Consider the following 21,141-nt stretch of genomic DNA (forward strand, 5'->3'; position numbering starts at 1 on the left):
CAGGTATTTCAGCTCCTGGATAGCCAGCAGACCTCCCAGCCTGACCACCCAACATGAACCAATCTCTTCCCACAGCCTTGCCCTTGAGCGCTCTTTTCTCTCAGTTCATGGCAACCCCATCATCCACAATGGTCAGGCAAAAATCCTTGACACTGTATGAATCCCATCTTTGTCTCTCCTTTGACCATATCCAATCTGAATCTGCAATGAGATCCTATTGGCTGTGTTGTATACAAAAGTTACCTACTTCATTGTTAATGCTGTGAATCAAGCAGCAATCATCTTTCACTCGGAATATTTGTGGCATAAATCCTTTCTACATTCTTTTTGCCTTGTCCCCTTGACCACACCCTACAGCCCTGCCCCAGCTATTCTCAGCACAGGAGCTGGAGGCATTCTTTTGAAAATGTAGATTATACCTCATAACTCTGCTTAGAACTCTTCAAGCTCCTCATCTCACTTGAACTAAAAGCCAAGGTCTGGGCAGTGACTCCAGGGTTTCGCATGACCTTGTCTCAGTAACACTTGCCCTCTGAGAACCTGAGCTAACGACCGAACAGACCTAAGATTCCAGTGCTCTCCAGCTTAAAACACCATCTGAGACTCCTGCACAGATGTGCTCCAGGCACACGAATGCCTTGCCGGGTCTCAAATCTTAGTGTCCTGCCCTACAACCTTTGTTCTCATTGCTCTCTCTCTTTCTGTTTCTCTGTCAGACATTTGCTTTCCCAACTCCTTGTTGTCTTTGAGGCTTGGCTCAACTCTCACCTTTTCAAAACAGGCCTGGTGGCTCACACCTGTAATCTCAGCATCCAGGAGGCAGAGGCAGGAAGATGATGAGCTGGAGAACAGCCTAGGCTATATCGCAAGATTCTTTCTCAAAATGCTAATTGTAGGGCATATTCAAGATAAATTGTTCTTAGGAGATGAAAATTAAAACCACAGTAAGCTACCACTTCATACATACTAAGATGACTTTCATTAAAAAAAAAAATAAAAGAGCTGGGCGTGGTGGTACACGCCTTTACTCCCAGCACTTGGGAGACAGAGGTAGGAGGATCACCATGAGTTCAAGGCCACTCTGAGAGTACATAGTGAATTCCAGATCAGCCTGGGCTAGAGTGAGATCCTACCTCGAAAAACCAAAAAAAATAAAAATAAATAAATAAATAAAAGAGAACATGGGGCTGGGGAGATATCTCAGTCATTTACTTTCATTGCAAGCATGAGGACCTGTGTTTGATCCCCAGAACCCATTTAAAAATGCTAGGTGAGGGTGCTGGAGAGATGTCTCAGAGATTACAGGTGTTTGTTTGCAAAGCCTAATAGCCCATGTTCAATGGCCCAGCACCCATGTAAAGCCAGATGTACAAAGTAGCACATGTATCTGGAGCTTGCTTGCAGTGGCTGGAGGCCCTGGTGCATCCATTCCCTCTCTTTCTCTCTGCTTGCAAATAAATGAATAAGATGTTTTTTAAATGCTGGGTGTGGTGCATACATTTATAGCACCAGGCCTGGGGAGACTTAGACAGGAGGACCCCTGGGGCTCACTGGCTGTCCAGTCTAGCCTCATTGATGAGCTCTGGGCCAATGAGAGACTCCATCTCATAGAATGTGGACAACATTCTTGAAGAACCTGGGACTGTCCTCTGGCTGCCACCCATATACACACACACATACCCGCACACACATGAACATGCACACACATGCACAAAGACACAACAAGTGTTGGTGTAAATATGTTCCCACCATTATTTCTGGTGGGAACATACATGGACACAGTTATTACCTGACAATTCCTCAAAACTCTAACCATAGAGTTACCAAAGGATCCGGAAATTTCCTTCTGAGACATGTCCTCAAGAGACTTGAAAACAATTGTTACATGAAAACCTACTCATATGTGTTCATGGCATCTGTATTCCAAACAGCCAAAGATTGGGAACAATTCAAATGTCCATCAAATGATTAATGGATAAATATATTTTGACATATGTGTACAATGGGACATTTAATCATAAAAAGAAGTACTTATGTATGCTACAACTTGAATGAGCTTTGAGAAAAACTTATGCTAAGCAAAAAAAAAAAAAAAAAAAGCCAGACACAAAAGGCTGAACATGGTCAAATTTATACAAAATCTCCTGAACAGGCAAAGTAGATTGGGGAAAGTGAGGGGTTACTTAATGAGTATGAGGTTTGGTTTGGAGGAAGCAGTGAAAGTGTTCTGGGACTAGATGGTAACAATGATTGCACAATTTTGTGAACACACAAAAAGTTACTGAATTGTCCACTTAAAACACGCCACCAATTAGCTCCCAGTTCTGTGAGTCAGAAGTCTGGGTGAGCTTTGCTAAGTTCTAGTCTCATGGTCTCACAAGACTGACACTGAGGTGTGAGTGGAAGACAGGCATGAGAAATGTTCTAGAACCTGCTTCCAAGTCTATTCAGCTCGCTGGACGCGCCGAGTCTGTGTGGCTATAAGGCTGCGCTTTCCCCACTCCTCTCCAGCTGCCTCTTTCCCAGCAGCCTGTGGCCCTTCTTGTAGTTTCCAGACTAGTGAAGGTGCGATGGGTCCTTGTGCTCTGAGTCCCTCAGATTCCTCCTCTGCCGCCAGCATGAGGCAGCTCCTTGTGATTAATGATTTAAGCAATTAGCCTGGACTCTGCTATAGTTTGGGTCTGGAACGTCCTCTCAAAGGCCCACATTGAAGACTTGGTCTCCAGGGTGGCAGACTGGATGCTGGTGACGGGACCTTTAGGGAGAAGGGCTTAGTGGAAGGAAGCTGGGTCACTGGGGCATGTCCCTGAAGGGTGTGTTGGGACCTCCTGTTCTCTCTTTCCCTGCTTCCTGGCTGCCCGGAGATGGGCAGCCTCCTTCACACTCCCTACCGTGATGTCTGCCACACCACAAGGCCAAGCAACCATGGACGGAAGCTTTTTGAAACCATGAGCCAAACTAACTCTGTCCTCCTCTAGGTTTCCTCAAGTATTTTGTTATAGTGACAAAAACCAAACATAGACTCCTTCACATAATTTTCCTTCTTTAAGGCACGTGGCACCCTAGAGCAAGCATGTTAGTCAGAGGATAATTATAACCACCTGTCCTAGGGGTTAGGCCATGGACACTGCAGAGACATTTCTAGAAATTCTGCTGCTCCATCTCCTGATCATTCTTGCTGACAAGCTGGTCTTTTATGAGGGACAGAGAGAGCCCCAAGAGCACATGTTCCACCCATGTGCTGAAAGTCCCACGAGTAACTTCTTTGACTCTGGGTCGTAGGACAGTTCTAGAGCTTAATGTGTGCGGACTGGATACTCCTGAATATTAGCCAGAGTGTCCCCGCCCTGTGAGACGGAACCCAGGAATGCAGATCTGTTCATATACCAGGAATTTGGGGAGTATTACCTTCCAGGAGAGTTAAGACAGGTAGTAGGAACACCTGGGAGAACGTGATTTAGGGAAATGTTTTCCTGAAGTGAGCCCTTAACCATTAGCCAAAGAAGATGAGAGGAACCCAGAAGGAAAGTGTTCAAGCTTGAATAAACACAGAAACTGTCTGCATGAGATACACTCTAAGCACACCCCATTTTTATAAGGCAAATTTCACAAAGTGAGCCAAGAAGATAGACAGGAGCACAGAAGTAAATGAGATATGCAAAGACAGAATATTTTTTTCAAAAATTTAATTGTAGGGTTGGAGAGATGGTTTAGTTGTTAAGGCATTTACCTGCAAAGCCAAAGGACCCAGGTTCAATTCCCATGTGCCCATGTGAAGCCAGATGCACAAGGTGGTGCATGCATCTGGAGTTTGTTTGCAATGGCTAGAGTCCCTGATGCACTCTCTCTCTCTCTCTCTTCCTCTCCCTCTTTCTCTCAAATAAATAAAACTGAAATATAAAAAATTAATTGTAAACAATAACTGTGAAGAAGAAAACTTATGGAAGAAATGGGGGATAGCACTGTATGAGAATACTAGTCAAACTACATGACATAATAAACACCACCGCGTTCTTTTAGTGGTACCATTCATTGAACAAGCATCTGCCGAAGGTGCCAAGACAGCCTCTAGAAGTTGGTTCCTGCCCCCTAGTGTCACGTGATCTCTTCCCTTTGAGGGTTATGTCAGAGAAGTGCTGCTGGGATTTCACATTTAAGGTGGATCATAACAGGATGGGCTTTGTCTCAAGGGTGCTCCCTCTGGTATGCTATCTTGGTGCACTTCCACTAAGAGAAGCCCTGTCTGGTGTGACAAGGTACTGGCCTCCGGTCAAGAGCCACCTGAGTGAGATGGATGTGGACCCTCCTTCCATCCACTCTCAAGATGGCTGTGGCTCCATCATAGCCAACCCCTTCGCTGTGGCCTACGAAAGACCTTGCACCCTGACACGGCCATGCTGCTCCTAGATCCCTGACCACAGCAAACACGGCGCTGTGAAGTTCACTGTTTGAGATGGCGAACCAAGGGAGTAGTCGTTATGCAGCAGTAGATAGCTAAGACAGGAAAGACTGTACTAGAGAAGATGGTAGTTGTGACCATTATAACACAATAACCAAAAGTCAGAGGCAGGATGTGCACTGAACCAAAGGGAGGGCTTCAGAGGAGAGTCAGGAAGGGAAGAAACCACGTGCAGTGGGACAGAAAGTGTTTGAGGCAGCGCAAACTACTCTCCAGTATCATTCTGTATCCGCCGTCCATCCTCCAGCTTCACGTTCCTTCGTTCACTTCTCCAGTGTTGCCAAGAATGGAATTTGGTCTTACAAGGAGCAGACTGAAGACTCAGAGGTGGGAAGAGGCTGTCCTAGAACTTAGACCTCTCCTAAGCATTGTTCTGTTCAGGCCCCAAGAGATCCCACCTGGTCCTAAGCACCTTAAGGTGAAGTGCTGGTGGTGTTGGTTCAGGGACGGGGAGTCATTCTGTGGGTGGAGAAACAATTTTGTCTTCATTTCTAGAAAGATGGCACTTGTGATGGTACTTCTTTTTTTCTCAATTTTTATTAACATTTTCCATGATTATAAAAAATATCGCATGGTAATACCCTCCCTCTGCCCCAACTTTCCCCTTTGAAATTCCATTCTTGTGATGGTACTTCTTGATAGCCACCTGACTGGATTTAGAACCCCCTAGGAGACACACCTCTCTGGTGTTTCCAGAGAGGTTTAACCAAGGTGGGAAGACCTGCCCTGAATGTAATCAGAACCATCCCATGCACTGGGATCCTGGACTAAATAAAAAGGGGAACATTGGACTGGAGAAATGGCTTGGCTATTAGGCACTTGCCTATGCAAAGCCAAAGGACCCAGGTTCGATTCTCCAGTATCCATGTAAGACAGATGCACAAGGTGACACAGGCATCTGAAGTTTATTTTCAGTGGCTGAAGGCCCTGGCATTCCCACTCTCCCTCTCTCTCTCTCTTTCTCTCTCCCTTTGCTTCCTTGTCTCTCAAATAAATAAAATATTTTTAAAAGGGGGACATAGCTTTTCATTCATTTCTTTCTGCTTCACAACAGCTGATGTAATGGGACCAGGTGCCTCACTCCTGCCGTGTCTTCCCTGCTATGGTGGGGTGTTTTGTTTGTTTGTGTTTATTTTTGTTGTTGTTTTTTCGGGACAGTGTCTTGCTCTAGCCAAGGCTGACCTGGAATTCACAATGCTATGATGTTTTGTGCCCTCAGACCATGAGCCAAAATAAACCACTCCTTCCTCAAGATGTTTTTGCCATGTAATTTGTCACTGAGATAACAACACTACCTAATACAGATCTCAAAACACACAGCCCAGGATGCTCACATTGGTCTGGGAAGAGGGTTGCTCGAGAACAGATTCCAAGTGGTGATGTGTGAGCCAGGACCAAGGCCAGAGTTCTCGACACAACTCAAGTTTTGCCTCATCTATCTTCTTGATTTAAAAAATATATATTTAGCCGGGCATGGTGGCACACGCCTTTAATCCCAGCACTTGGGAGGCAGAGGTAGGAGGATTGTTATGAGTTTGAATTTGAGGCCACGCTGAAAGTACATAGTGAGTTCCAAGTCAGCCCGAACTAGAGTGCGACCTACCTCGAAAAACAACACACACACACACACCATATATTTTGCACCACTTTGGGGTCTGGCTCACATGGGTGGCTTGGGAGTAGAACCTTGGGCACGCAGACTTGGAAAGTAAGTGCTGAACCTGATGGGCCATGTGCCCAGCCCTCTGCCATCTTCATTTTTGAACAGCAGAGATTGAATAGCCACAGCCAGGATCCAGGCAAGGCTGTGGGTGTGGCCCATCTTGATTCCATATGGATGCGTTCCGCAGCCTTCACAGCTTGGGAAAAGGAGTGAAAATACCATTAGTAAGCTGTGGGGTCATTTGAACAACTACAGAAGGGTAACTGTGGTGGCTTGCATGTAAAGGGTCTCCCATAGCCTCATGTGTGTGATCCAGCCTCATCCTTAACCCCCAGCTGGCTGGCCTTTGGAGGTGGAGCCTTGCTGGAGGAGATGTGTCATTGGAGAGGGCCTTGGGATTTTATTTGCCCGCATCACTGGCTCGCTCCGTCCTCCCTGTTGGTGTAACAGATGCCCGCTGTCTGCTTCTGCTAAGCTTTCCCCACCACAATGACTCTCCCCTTCAAAATGGTAACATGATGTAAACGCTTTCCTTCCATAAGGTTCTTTTGATCTGTGTTTTGTCCCAGCAGCAAGAGAGTAACTGCTAAAATGCCCAGCTAGAGGCTCATTGTCACCTAGATTCCCAGGAGCTCTATTGAATACTAATATTAACAGTTAAGCTGCATTAGGTACTTACATCGAACCAGAAACTCTTCTAAAAAAACATGTTGTCTATGGCCATGCCATCCTGAATGTGCCCGATCTTGTCACAAACTCTTCGAGGCACTTTCCACAGATTTTTCTCATTGGAATCACAAAGCAATCCTGTGTGATTTTTATTACGATGAGCCAAAGATTCTGTGATGTTATCTCATTTGACAAGCTCTCCGAAGCATAACCAGGGTCAGAAAATTCAGACTTAGTGCCTGTGCCTTAACCCTGTGGCCCTGTGTGACAGAGATGCCAATGTCCACAGTGCTCTTACCTTGGGAGAAGACACTTGGGTCAGCTCGCATGAGCTCGAAGCAGGCTGGGGTGGGGGGGGGCTCGTGTGATGGCATACAGACACGCGTGTCCGTGTGCGCAGGGTGAATACTATGTTTGCCATTGGATGTGCCCACTGCACGGGTCAGCAAGTGGTTGGGAAAAGCTGAAGGGAGGAGGGCGGGGCACTGCACACAGTGCCCAGGGTGCTGAGAAGCAGCAGGAAGTTGGTCAGTGGGTCAGGCAGCCGGTCACCCGGTCACCCTAGCAGGAGGGTGACAGGTGGGCAGGGCTGTCAGGGGTGACCAGCAGGCTCCCACCTGCCGGAGCTGTCCATCAGCACCACTACTGGCCGTGCCTGATGCCAGGACCCCCAGCAGGGCGGGCCCAGAGACGCATCCTTCCAAGGACCCCCTCACTGACTGACAGCAAGTCGTGGCCAGACCTAAGCCTCATTCATCCCTATTCCTGCCCATCCCAGAGGTGAACGCTGCCTTGGGCAGCTCAGCTGAGAGCTGTGCGACAAGGCGGGTGGTCAGGGGCCGTCTCTCCCCACTCGTCACCTTTACTTTACATGAATGGACCTTAGTGGACCTTGCTAAAGTGGGGCAGCAGGAGGGGCCTCCGGAGTCTTCCACACCACACTCTTTTCAAATAAGGGCCCAAGATTTCATCAGGGGTCTAGCAAGGTGAATCCTGCCTGGATACAGCTCAGGCAGGTAGAAACAGGGGACAGGAATTCCCCGGGACTTTATTACCCAAGCAGAGCAGGGGTCTGAAGTCGGGCCAGCTGAACAGGGCAGGGGAGTCAGGGCCTTGTGGCCCAAGTTGATCCAGGGAGTGCCACACCAGGATGGGGATGGGAGACCGGTGGGCCGAGAGGAGGGGGCGGCGGGCGCCGGGGTCCGCGGCGGACGGGGCGGAGGGCTGCGGCGGGCGCAGGGCGGCGCGTGGCCGGCGGCCCCCAGCTGCGGCGCAGCTCCGGCCGGGTTTACGGGGGCGGGCTGGGGATTAGGGGCGGTGGCCGCACCTGGCGGGCCGGCCGCGGGGCTAATGCTGTGTGACCGCGGCCGCCCCGCCCGACAACTGGCTCCCTCCCTCCCTCCCTCCCTGCGGCCGCCGACCAGGGCTGTGGGCTCGTTCGCCCGCCGGCGTGTGCGCGCGCGTGTGCGCCCCGGGGCCCCGCGGCTGTCGCGGATGGCCACCGGCTGCGCCTCCCGCCCGCCCCAAGGGATCCTGGCAGTGAGGCAGGGGCCTGGGCTTAGAGATCAACGGGAGGCCACTTGACTGTGTGGTCCTGTACTGTGTTGCTGTGACTCTGAGACCCTGGAGGCCTGATTTGGTGGTGCGGGGGGGGGGGGGGGGAGGTGTGCGGTTGTTAAATGGCAGTCACTGTCACCACCCATTGCGGATAAATTGCATGCCACCGCCCAGCACCTTAGCCCTTCGGTATGTGTGCACAAGGATAAGGGCAGGGGACGTCTCCACACCCTGAATATATGCGGGGCGGGGGGGGGGGGCGGATCCCGAAGAACTTTTCTTGAAGTCTGCTGCCCAAGTTCCTTCTGCAGGTTCGTTCGGTTTTGGGGGTATAAAGGGTCTCCACAAGCTGCTTTCACCGCAGTCTAGGCCATGAACCCCGAGGGTTCCAGATTTCTGGTGCTAAGATGGATTCATAGCAAGGGACGTCTGGCCCCTGGGGACCTCTCACCCTAAGTTCATCCCTGCACCATCAGGCCCTCCAGAATTCCCTAGCTTGGGAACCCCTGCCCATGGCCTACCAAAATAATAGGACCCAACAAAGTCTGGGTGAGATCTGACAGCTCCTATGTGAAGCCATGTATGAGCCTCGGCGCCTTGGACTTGCTGTCCCCTCTGCCAAGAATGGCTCTTGCTCATTTCCAGGGGTGCCTCCATCCTGCTCCGCCCCAGTCTCCTGGAAGAACTTGGGAGTCCACCTGGCCTGGGCGATTCTGATGGCTTCTCGGTTCCCTGGGCAAGTGCAGAGACAGGGCCCAGACCGGACTGGACACCCAGTGAATGTCAAGACTGTCACCAAGCTGAGGTACTGGGCAAGGACTTGTGCCTACTCTATCCTTGCAAGTCTCCTCAAGAAAGCCTGCCTGCCAGGGGCAGCCTTTCTAGGGGGCAGGAGGCCCTGGAAGTGTGTTCCCCCCACCGTCTCTCTTAGACTCATCCTCTCCCCTTTGGGGAAGCACCCAGCTGTCAAGAACAGCCCTGCCCCCACGCCGCACCAGTAGGCAGTGAGGAGCAGAACCGTGTTGTCCTCACCCGCCCTCCCAGCCTCGCCCTGGCTGGTCCCTGGCCATGCCTGGGGATGCCAGCACCCATAGCAGGTGCCTGGACAGGCTCGGGGCTAGCGAGGCTGGGCACAGTGGGAAGCCTCCGGGCAAGAGAGCCGGGTTCCAGTACCCTCCTCTCCCTCCTGCTCCCCAGCTCTCCTTAGCTTCCTTAATAACCACAGCCACCATTTACTGGATGCCGTTGTTTGCCTTTGTACAGGAATTTAAAAATAATTCATTGTGTGTATTTATTGGATATGGTACTGGATTATATAAGAACCTTTTTATAAGGTGTATAATGTATGCTCACTGGGCCTATAGTCCTTTCCTTGCTCTACTTACCCCTATGTTTCCCCTACATTCCCTATACTTCCCTATATGTCCCTAAATTTCCCTATATGTCCCCTATACTTCCCTCTACTTCCCCTCTACTTCCCTGCCTTCCTCTTTCTTGTCTCTCCACCTCTGTTAGTCCTCTTTGTTCCCCTAGACAGTTTCATTTATGTTTTCATGTCATATATACTTACATGATTTTATATATCCATATAAACTCTAGGACCATGAATGAAGGAAAACACAAGATATTTGTTTCTCTGAAACAAGCTTAACTCACTTAATATGATTATCTCCAGTTACATCCAGTTCCCAGCAAACGGCCTAACATCATTCTTCATTAGGACTGACAAAAAGTCCCCTTGTGAACACACACCACATCTTCTTCATTCCCGAGCTGCTTCCAAGATTTACCTACTGTATATAGTGCTGCGGTGACCAGTGGTGGCGCTCAGGGCTTCACACTGTGAGCTGTCTGGGCCGTTCTGAACCGTGCCAAAGGGCGGAGACTGTCCTTCTGTCCCCTCTTCCTGACAAGGCAGCGGACATTCGGAGTACTTGTTTGCTTTGTCCAAGGTCATCTTGAAAAGTCAGTGGCAGAGGCAGCATTCACATCCATGTCGTTCCAGGCTTGTGTCCTTCAATGCTGACCCTAGGTGCGACTTTGCTTGTCCTGGGTGATAACTCTGATTTCCAGCTTTGTCCCACATCAAAGAGATTGCGTGGGAGAGCCAGGGCTGCCCCAGAGGAGGCGTGGAGGAGCGCCTGGAATAGTGTCATTTGGTTGTTAGATGGCAGAGCACAGCAGTCACCTGCCTGAGTCGGAAACTCAAGTATGGGAGTTCAAACCTCAGATCTATCTGTGACCTCAGAAGACTCTTCTTTCTGCCTCCGTTTCCCCTTTTACAAAACGAGCATAATGAGGAAATGGTGGTGTTTGAGAGGTTGAGTTTTCTTAGGAAACATTACTGTCTTCAGAACAGGACGTGTCCCACTCCACTGTGTCCCCGGCACTCAGCAGGGCTGGCCTGGAGTAAGTAGAGCCCTTCTCTTTCCTCCTCTGCGAATGTCTCAAAACACACAATGCTGACATGAAGAGGCTTGAAGTATGCCAAATGCTTGGCACAAGGCAGAGGGTGGCACCCATGATGGCACCAGTAGGGGTTGCTGATAGGGTGATTGGGGAAGGGCGAATTTGGTTCTCTTTGGATCCAGAGGCTCCTCCTGCCCATGTGCCTCCTTGTCATTCCCTGGTCTTGAAGACTTGCAGAGCCCCTCAGAATGGGGTCTCTTCTGTGTGGAGGAAGCTGTGCGCTCGCAGGTGCCCTGGGGCTCAGGTACACTCGCTTTGTCTCTTCCTGAGCCTCCCCAAAGAACCGGTGGTCTTTAGCATTGGGATTGGAGTCAGGCACACAGATCCTGTGCCTGTCCCTCCTAGGTCAAATCACCGTAAGAACAGAATAATTTTGCCACATAGAGCAGATGGGGTGGGGGTCATTTTGTTATAAATCCACTTCTAAGTTCATATGCACGACTCTTCTTCTTGTAAAGGATACTGTTATTCTCCACCAATTACAGCTGAGCCTGGCACACAGTAGGCACTCAGCAAATAATTTTGAACAAAGGGTTAGTGACTCACTGGGGGTTGGGGGCGAAGTGGGAACATATGTGAAGATGGGAGATTTTTCCCAGCGTCAGATTTTAAGCCTACACATTTGTGTAGTGCTCTGGGAGGAAGGTTGAAGATGACTGGTCTACACTGGTCTCTTTTTAGTAGATGAGCGCACTAAATCCAGAGAACCAATGGCAGAGCTGGGCTGACCCGGGCGGCATGATGCCCCACCGCAGGGCTCAGATGGGCTGCATCTCCAATCGTGGGGTGGGTCTTTCTCTGTCTTCCACAGTCCTTGTGCTGTGGCCCGCCACCCTGCTCCGTGCATTTCCCAGCAGCCTTTGCCCAAGCCCGAGGCAGGCAGGAGCCAGGCCCTTCCGCTGACTGCAAGGATGGGCTCTGTTCCCGATAGGCGTCAACCATTGCCCAAGACCTTTCTCAGCACGGCAGGGCCCCGAGGGCGGGCCTACCCAAAGACCACCAGACTGACGGGGCTTGCTAGGTGGGTGAAGAGCGCGGACACGAGTGTGGCCATGGAGAGCACAGGCAGGGGAACACCCAGGAGCACCCCGGAATAGGGGCCCCACAGCAGTTGGGGGCATTTATGGGCCTTCCTATAAACTTCTGAGAGGGTAACTTTATCCTGCTTCTTTCGGCCAAGTATCCTCCTCCAGCAGCTGGTCACAAAGCTGGTTAATCTCCCAGAGTGCTCAGCTTAAAACCCATGACTCACGGTGCAGCCAGTTGGGGGGAGGGGACCGCCCCCCCAAACGTGGCGCCCAGAGTCAGCTGTTCCGAGGCGTCTCGGGTTTCTCCAGCTCAGGCCTGAGGCTGGCCTTTGTCTTCCTTCCTGGAGCCCTGCTCTTCACCATCCCCAGGGTCAGGGCCCCAGGAAGAAGGCCAGTTCTGGGCCTTCACTTTGGCCAGACCCTTAGGCTCTCCCCGAGAGTGAACAGGAAGCATTGGCCTTCAGGAAAGGCCATTTCAATTGTACTTCTGGGAGAGAGTGGGCGTGACCCTTGTGGTGGTTTGAGTCAGGTGTCCCCCATAAACTTAGGCATTCTGAATGCTAGGTCCCCAGCTGATGGAGATTTGGGGATTAACGCCTCCTAGAGATGGTGTATTGTTGGGGGTGGGCTTATGGGTTTTATAGCCAGTTTCCCCGTGCTGGCGTTTGGTACACTCTGCTGTTGCTATTGTCCACCTTATGTTGGCCAGGGGGTGATGTCCACCTTCTGCTCATGCCATCGTTTCCCCTGCCATCGTGGAGCTTCCCTTCGAGCCTGTAAGACAAAATAAACCTCTTTTTCCCACAAGCTGCTCTTGGTTGGGTGGTTTCTGCCAGCAATGCGAGCCTGACTGCAACATCCCAGAAACTGGAGTTCCTGCCTCGCCTGTGCAGACTCAGTCACTCCCTTTGCTCCTGACCCTCCCATTGTATATACCAGCCATCCCTTGTCACAGTGATGGGGAATGTGGAGAGCGACTGAAGTGAGCTAGCAAAATGTATCTGTACCTGCTTCCCCATCTGCAAGGCAGGGCTAGCAATTGTACTCACGTTGGTGAGCTAATGGATGAGACTGTTTTGCCTGCTTAGGAAGAATAAGCTATTATCAAGCTGGGTGTGGTGGCACACACCTTTAATCCCAGCACTCGGGAGGCAGAGGTAGGTGCATCGCTGTGAGTTTGAGGCCACCCTGAGACTACATAGTGAATTCCAGGTCAGCCTGAGCTAGAATGACATACTACCTCGAAAAACAAAAACAAAAAGAATAAGCTATTATTCCTATTGCTATCATTGTTCTTCACTATTGCTCAGAAGATAGAAGACTGCCTTTCCAGTCGTCAGAGACCTGTGTCTGTGGAGTGGGAGGGAACCCAACAGTCAGAAATGCTGGCCTGGGGACTCCTCTCATTTGGTAGGGAGGCTGTTCGCATGCATATATGTCTTCTAATGATGAGAGAACCCCTGAGTCAGTCACGTGTATGCTTGCTGTGGCTGAAGACCAGACCAGACCTAAGAAGAGCCACAGAAAATTGAGCAACACTCAGTCATGGGCTAACTCTTGACAATGTCTCCAGGATTGTCAGTATCTTGTGCTCTGTCTGAAAGCCCCAGAGCAGCCAAAGAGTCAATGGGTGGGAAGAACTAATCACTGTATAAATTCCTATTGTGGTTGAGGCACTATAATATAAATATATGAATATATATTCTCCATATTTGCCCCTCATCGCAAGCCTACCGTTATGCCCATATGACTGCCTAATTGCATTAATGAACCCAATTCTTCTTTGCTTCTCCTTGTTCCATGTGACGTTCCACTCTTCCCATTAGAAGGCAGGTAGGTAGCACTCACTGTATGTTACTTTCTCTTTGCTGTGGCCACGCATCTAGCTAGAAGCAACTTGAGGAAGGATGGGGAATATTCTGGCCGACAATTTGGAGGGGATGCCTTCCATCGTGGCAGAGAGAGCCTGGTGGCAGGAGCAGGAGGCCAGCTGGTCACATTTCAGCCACAGCCAGGAAGCATAGAAAGAACGGGAAGGGAGGCCAGGCTATACAACCTCTGGCCCCACTCCCAGTGACTCACTTCTTCCAGCAAGGCTCTGCCCCCTAAAAGCTCCCCCTCCCCCCAACAGCAGCACTAGCTAAAGGACCCAATGGTCAACCACATAAACCTGTGTGGGATGTTTGACACTCAAACCACAAGTACACTTCAGTTCTCCATTCTTAGTTCAACTGTGTAACTAGGTATGACTCACGGGACATTAACACACTTATGAGTGGTTTTCTGTGTTTCTGCTTGCACACTTCTTAACACTTCCATCACCATGAAGGCGGGACCAGGATAGCTTCTGCAGGATGAAGAGCTGAGATGCCCCAGTTATCCCACCCAAGCCAGGAGCCAGTTGACCTCAGCATGTGAGTAAATCCAACTGAGCCCAGAGCACTTTCCCAAATAAGCCGGGAAGAACAGCCCACCTGAGGCATCTAACCTACTCAGCTCACAAGCTGAATAAACGCTATGGCTCAAAGCCAGTGATCTGGGGACAGTTAATTATGTAGCATTACTGGACAACAGGTGCCCACCATTTGTTAAAATTTTATCTATTTATTTGAGAGAGACAGAAAGAGGCAAATAGACCGAGAACAGACGTAGCAGGGACTCTAGCCACTGCAAGTGAACTCCAGATGCAGGAAATTGAACCTGGGTTCTTAGACTTCGCAGGCAAGTACCTTAACTGCTAAGCCATCTCTCCAACTCATAGCAAATTGTGCAGAAAACACATGTAGTCTCTATATTTTCTGTTTCTCACACACTTTCAGTCTGTACATGTGCAATATCAGATTAACTTACACTGACACGTCATGCTTGCCCAAAGGACATAATTTGCTAGGGTTGAGTCTTGGTATTATGTATCTGCAGACTTTATCAGATGGATAATGACATGTATCCACCATTTCAGTATCTTATTGAATATTTTCACTGCCCTAAAAACCTTCTGAACTCCCATCTATTCATGGCTTCCACTCTCCTAATGCCTAGCAACCACTAATTTCTATCTGTTTCCATGGGATTGCCTTTTCTGGCTTTTCATACAGCTGGGATTGTACATTACGTAGCCTTTTTAGGTTGGCATCTTTCACTTGGTCATATACATTTATATTTCCTCTCTTTTCATAGCTTGAGAATTCATTTCTAGTGGTACCACAGTGTATATATTCATTCTCCTATTCCTGAACAGAATCTTGCTTTCTTCCAAGTCTTGTCAAGACTCTGAAGTGCCCATTAGTTTAGTCCATCAAAAAACACTCATAATCTGGTATTCAAACTCAGGTGGGTCTCATCTGTTGAGAATCCCCAAGACACACATGCCCTTTCAGGTCTCTCTGCTTTTGCCCAGAAGGTCCCCTGGCTGAGGAGCCTTCTCCTCTCTCCCGTATCCCTCTAAGATCAACTCAGAATGAATCTCTCTGGAATCTTCCTCACTCCTCTCCTTCTCCCTACAACCAAGGCATCCACCGGTCCTTTCTCTGTGTTTGTGTCTGTATTGAATGGTCATGTTGAGGGCACTCAGGAAGTCCTCATTGAGGCCTGTTGCAGTGTGAGATCACAGACAAAGTGGCGTACATTGCTAACTCCATGGCTCAGGCTATGGAGAACTTCAGGGAGGAGTTTCTTTAGGAAGAACTACCAGGGCTATGAGGTCTCTTTCATGAAAGTGCAATCTCGTCTGTTTATCCCTTCACCTCAAGTCAAGGGGAGGGGGCTTAAAAGAGATTCTGAGTGAGACAGATCAGAAGGACCCCACTCTCCCTAAGGGTATTAGGCTAGAGGTTAAGCACTGTTAAGTACTGTGGAGAATGTGAATTCTTTGATGAGTCTTTATTGTAAGCACCCTTTAATGGTTTTTCTTTCATTTTGTTGTTTTTGTCTTGTATTGGGAACCTACTCCTTTGGCCTCTGGAATTATAGCTGACACACCCTTCACTTATATCTAGCTGCCTTGAGTAATGGCCTATCAATTAAACCCTGAAGGAAGTTTTGAACACTTGATAATTACACAAAAGGAAACCCCACTCGGGTAACAAAGACCACTGTAACCACAGCTCCCGATGAAGCCACAGGTCTGGCCTCAGGAGGCCTTGCTGCAGCCACACTAGCGCTGGCTTGGGAAAACTCCACTCCAGGCAACCCAAGCCTGTGGACTTCAGATGTTCCTTCTCCCACTGCAACTCTCCTCACTCAGGAAAGGGACAGTGGACACCTCCCCAGTGACTCAGCAGAAGTCCATGACTGGTGCAGTACAGTGTGACTGGCTCATACGTGAGGCTTGGGATTGGTGGAACTGGAAGCCCTGCACATGCAAGGCTGTGGTTGGTGGAATTACAGTTCACACAAACATGCTGCCATTCCCTCCCTTGTAGCTATACAAGGAAGTGATTTCTCAGTCTTTTTGGATAAGTTTTGGAGGCTTCTCCTGTGTATTTCCCTTGATGTTGCAACATTAGGCACAATAAAAAGCTCTCCTGAATGGTCTTTTGTCACTGGCTTAGGCTCTCTATCATGGACAGAGTGTGCTGAGGTAATAGCTCTTGGAGCAGACAACATCCTGAACCTCCAGCCCCAGGCATCGGAGAGCAGCTGGAAGGAGGCAGGAAAGGGCTTTCTCAGGCTGCAAAGCTCCTGGACTCTTGGAGATATAAGCCCCCAGCTCACGTAGCAGATAGGAGGGCCCCAAGAATAGCCAGAAGCAGAAACTAAGGTGGCTATGAAGAACTATGAAAAACCATGAAGGTGAGAACTGACTGTTGAAGGCAAGAGGACACAGAGGCCTGACAGCTAGTTTTAATCACTGGAAGAGCACTGGAGAGCTTCAAACAGTGGACAGCCAAGGCTCCCAATACCAACTGCTAACTTTGAAGACCCAGAGCTTACTATGAACTGAGCATCCATCACAGCATAAGAAGTCTCTAGCATTGAAATCTTGGAGCCTTAAGTCTCTAGATTTCAGAGGCTAGAATTTTAAACCTCTGGAGGTTTTGAAAGTCTGATCCAGAAGCCCCTGACACTGAGTAACTCAGGGTCACCAACACTGAGGAAGCTGTCCTCTTGTCTATTCATGATCTCCATCCAAATAGAGCCACAGGACGCCCTGCCAGCTGTCTGTGAAATACAGGGATCTCGGGGTGAAGTTGAGTGACACATGGCAAGGTAAAAGAGTGAGAAGACGGAACAAATGACCTGGGCTTGTAGGCTCCAAGACGGACATTTCTTGAAATGTCCAGGTGGGGTTGCCTGAGTATTTCCCACGGGCCATTTGTAAAGAAGGGTCAACATGGGGGAGTCTCTCTCAGCTCCTGTGCCTCAAGCTGTATGCAGAACAACGGGGACTCAGAAGAAAACTGACAGTGGACCTTCCAAAGTGCATCACTGCAAAGGGCCGATGGAACAGAGATACCACCCAGGGCAGGAAGGATCTCTAAGAACCATGGGAGAAATCAGGATGGAAACAATGAACTCACAAACAGCTTGCTACCAGTGGGCACTGGCGCTAGAGCACTGGGCCAGGACCATGTCCTCTCCTCCCTGGTCACTGCAGCCTGCTTGTCCGTCACAGTCCCAAGATGAAGGTCGGGGACAGCAGCGTCTACTGAAGTCATTGAGGAGCTTTGATCACCATGGGAGACTTGGGCCTGAGGAATCTTTGTGGACTATTGTCTGGAATGACTCTTGGTAGCTAAGGACCTTTCTCTAGTTTACGTGTTCTTTCTTTTCTCTCTCTCTCTTCTCTCATTCCCTCATTCCTTCCCCATCTTTCTTCCTTCCTTCCTCTCCAAGTCCTTTCCTCCTTTCTCTTTTCTTCCATCCTCTGTTTTCTTTCCCCCACCTCCTCCCATCTTTACTCCATCTTCCTCCCTCTGTTCCTCCATTCCTCCTTCCCTCACTTCCTTCTTTCACTACCCTTCCCTTCCTTTCTTTTCTCGTTTCTTTCCATGTTGGGTATTGAACTTTGAATTCTGCTTATGCTAGGTAAGTCCTCTATCATGGAGGGACAGTTCCAGCCTCTGGTCCTTTCTTTAAAAAAAAGTAAAAGCTATTTTCAAGTAGAGAGAGATAGAAGAGCGAGGCCAACAGATGTAATGGGCACACCAGGGCCTCTAGCCACTGCAACCAAACTCCAGACCCATGTACCACTTTGTGCATCTGGCTGTAGGTGGGTACTGGGGAATTGAACCCAGGTCATTAGGTTCTGCAGGCAGGCACCTTAACTACTGACCCATCCCTCCAGCCCTCTTTGGTCCTTTCTGTATGGTAGCCTCCATCTTTAAGACATAATCATGTTGTGGTCCTTAGTTTTCTTTTTTGCAGCAAGTGGGGAAAATTTACAAAGGAGGGGAAAATTGCTTTTCAAGGGTTCATGTGGTTAGGTCAGGACCACTCAACACCCAAATCTTGAGAAAAGCTGTGCCATGTGACAATCTATTCACAGAAGTCAGTCATCAGATCCAGTGTACATGGGGCTGGCTACCAGAATCTTGGGATACATGGAAGATTCTTCCACAGCATTGCAACCCAACATCTCAGTTGGGTTTTAAATTGCCTTAAAGAGACCAGAGAGGTTCTGAGGGTGCCTATTTCCATCCTGGATCAGGGAAAGAGCTGTCACACCAATGAGTAGATTTAAAGATCAGAGATACCTTCTTCCCCCAATGTTACTTCTGGATAACCCCACCAACCACTCTTGTCTGCCCAGACTGTTGTTGCCCACACTGATGAGCACTTACTTCATCTCCTCTGGAGCCCATAAGCCATCCTCTCTAGACATGAGTCACTTCAAGGAGAAGACTAAGACATGTCCCCTGAAGTTCTGAACAAGGGATGAGCAAGCTGAGCAAACATGACCTTTTACCAAGGATGACGCTGCCAGGTCTCCTCTGCCCTCCTCCTGAAAGCCACTGGAGGTGAGAGCAATGAGAGAGGCGGGGTGGGGGGACACTTTTAAGGGAAGTTTCCCTGGATTCTACATGCTCTCAGTTAGGCCAAGTTCAGTCTCCAGTGTTCATTAAGGTCAAGAAGATACAGGGAAGGGACAGACATGACCAACCCTTTCACCTCCACTTCTCTTACTTGGGCAGAGAATATTAAGTGTTAGCCATAACTGTTCTAGAAGTGTGTGTGTGTGTACATGCATGCACATATGGAGGCCAGCTGTCTTAGGTGTTATTCATCAGGTACCATCCACTTCTCTTTTGAGACAGCATCTCTCCCCAACCTAGAACTTTCCAAATAGACTAGACCAGTGAGCTCCAGGAATCTACCTGTCTCTGCCTCCCCAGCACTGAGATTACAGGCACACACCGCCATGTCAAGCTCTGGCAGGTACTGGGAATTGAACTCAAGTCTTCATGTTTGCATAGCAAGCGCTTTATCGGGTAAGCCTCCAGCTCTGTGCTTTCATCATTCTCTTACTTCATACCCACAAAAACACAGCAACTTGAGCAATGTAAGTAAGTATCTCTACTTTTTGAATGTGGAGCTGGGACTCAGAGATGTTGAGGGCCCTGCCAAAATCACATAGTAGCCGAGTCCAGAGTTCACCCTAGGCAGTGTGACTCCAGAGGCAACAGGCTTAACCATACCACTAACTGACTTCCACTCAGGTTTCTCTTACTTCCTACCTTCCCCACAGGTTACCCTGGAGTCTCAGGAACACACCATCTGTTTGCCTGGGGAGAGAGAGATACCCAAACTTCTGGGCCTGTGTGCAACACACAGAGAATGATGTACCTACTTAGCAGCAGTCATCTTTGTCCAACGAATACTTATTACCTCCTTTTTAGTGTTCATGTCATCTCTTGGGCATATCCCAGCCCTTGCACTTAGCACACACGATACTTATTCCCCAGTTCCTGCATCATTGCCAGACACGTAGTAGATGTGCATATAACTGAAGTTACAGATTAGACTGCTATAATAATTAAAAGAAAGTTAAGGGCTGGACAGATGGCTTAGTCCTTAAAGCACTTGCCTGCAAAGTTTAAGAACCCATGCTTGACTCCCCAGGTCCCTTGTAAGCCAGGTGCGCAAAGTGACATGAGCATGTAAGGTATCACACGTGCACAAGGGGGCGCACACATCTGGAGGTTGATTGCAGTGGCTGGAGGCCCCGGCATATCAATTCTCTCTCCCTCACTCTCTCCCTCTTTTATGCTCTCTTGCATATTGGGCTTGTCTCAAAAAAAAATAGGTAGCTACAATTTGCAGTGTATTTCTTTTTTACATAGCACTCTCACGACATGATTCAAGACTTGAATGGCAGCTGAACAATTCTGTAGGTCAGATTCTCCCCTTTACTGCTCTGCGCAGACTCAAGACATTATTTTCATCACATGAGCTGAGGTCTCAGTTTCTTATTGCTGGTGAAATAAATCATCATAAATTTAGTGGTTTAACATAATTTTGTTGTTTTATAATCCTGGAGGTAAAAAGTCTGAAGTGGGTCTTTTTCTTGAAAAGTAATTTGAGACAGGTTCTTATGTAGCCCATGTTAGTCTCCAACTCTCTATGTAGATGAAGATGACCTTGAGCCTGTGATTTTCTTGCTTCTACTTTCTGAGTGCTTGGAGTACAGGTGTGTACCACAACATCTGGTGTCTGCAGTGCTGGAAATGGAAACTTTGTATGTCCTGGCAAGCGTTCTTCTGAGTTATATCCCTGAAGTGGGCGGACCTCCTGGGGCCAAAATTAAGGTTCTGATAGGTTAGCACCCTTATGAAGGCTCTACAGGAGACCTAGTCCTCAGTTTCCAGCTTCTAGAGGCTAACTGCACTGCTTGACTTGTGGACATGTCACTCCAGTCTCTGCTTCTGCAGTCACACTTTCCTCTGTGCCTGACATTCCTGCCTTCACCTTAACCTTGTAAGGACTCCTTTGAGTTCACTGGGCCCAAGTGGATAATCTGGATTAATCTTCTCATCTCAGCCTTCGTCCCATCTTCCAAGTCCCTTTGCCATGTGAGATAACATATGCGTGGGTACTGGCATTGGGACACAAATATTCAATTCTATCTACTACAGACAGCTACTCCAGCTCCTGTTGCTCACTCATATTTCAACCAATGAGATGGGAGAAAGAAGAAAACAGCCTCAATCTTTTAAAGTCATAATCAGGAAAGTGTACAGAAACTGCTTCTGTCATGCTTTGCTAACCATAATGCAGTCCAATGAGTGCAGCTAGCCGCAAGGGAATCTGGAAAATGTAGGTGGAGCCACGTGTTATGGAAAGAAATCTGTGGCACC

Source organism: Jaculus jaculus, chromosome 3, assembly GCF_020740685.1.
Source record: "Jaculus jaculus isolate mJacJac1 chromosome 3, mJacJac1.mat.Y.cur, whole genome shotgun sequence".
Taxonomy (NCBI): Eukaryota; Metazoa; Chordata; class Mammalia; order Rodentia; family Dipodidae; genus Jaculus; species Jaculus jaculus.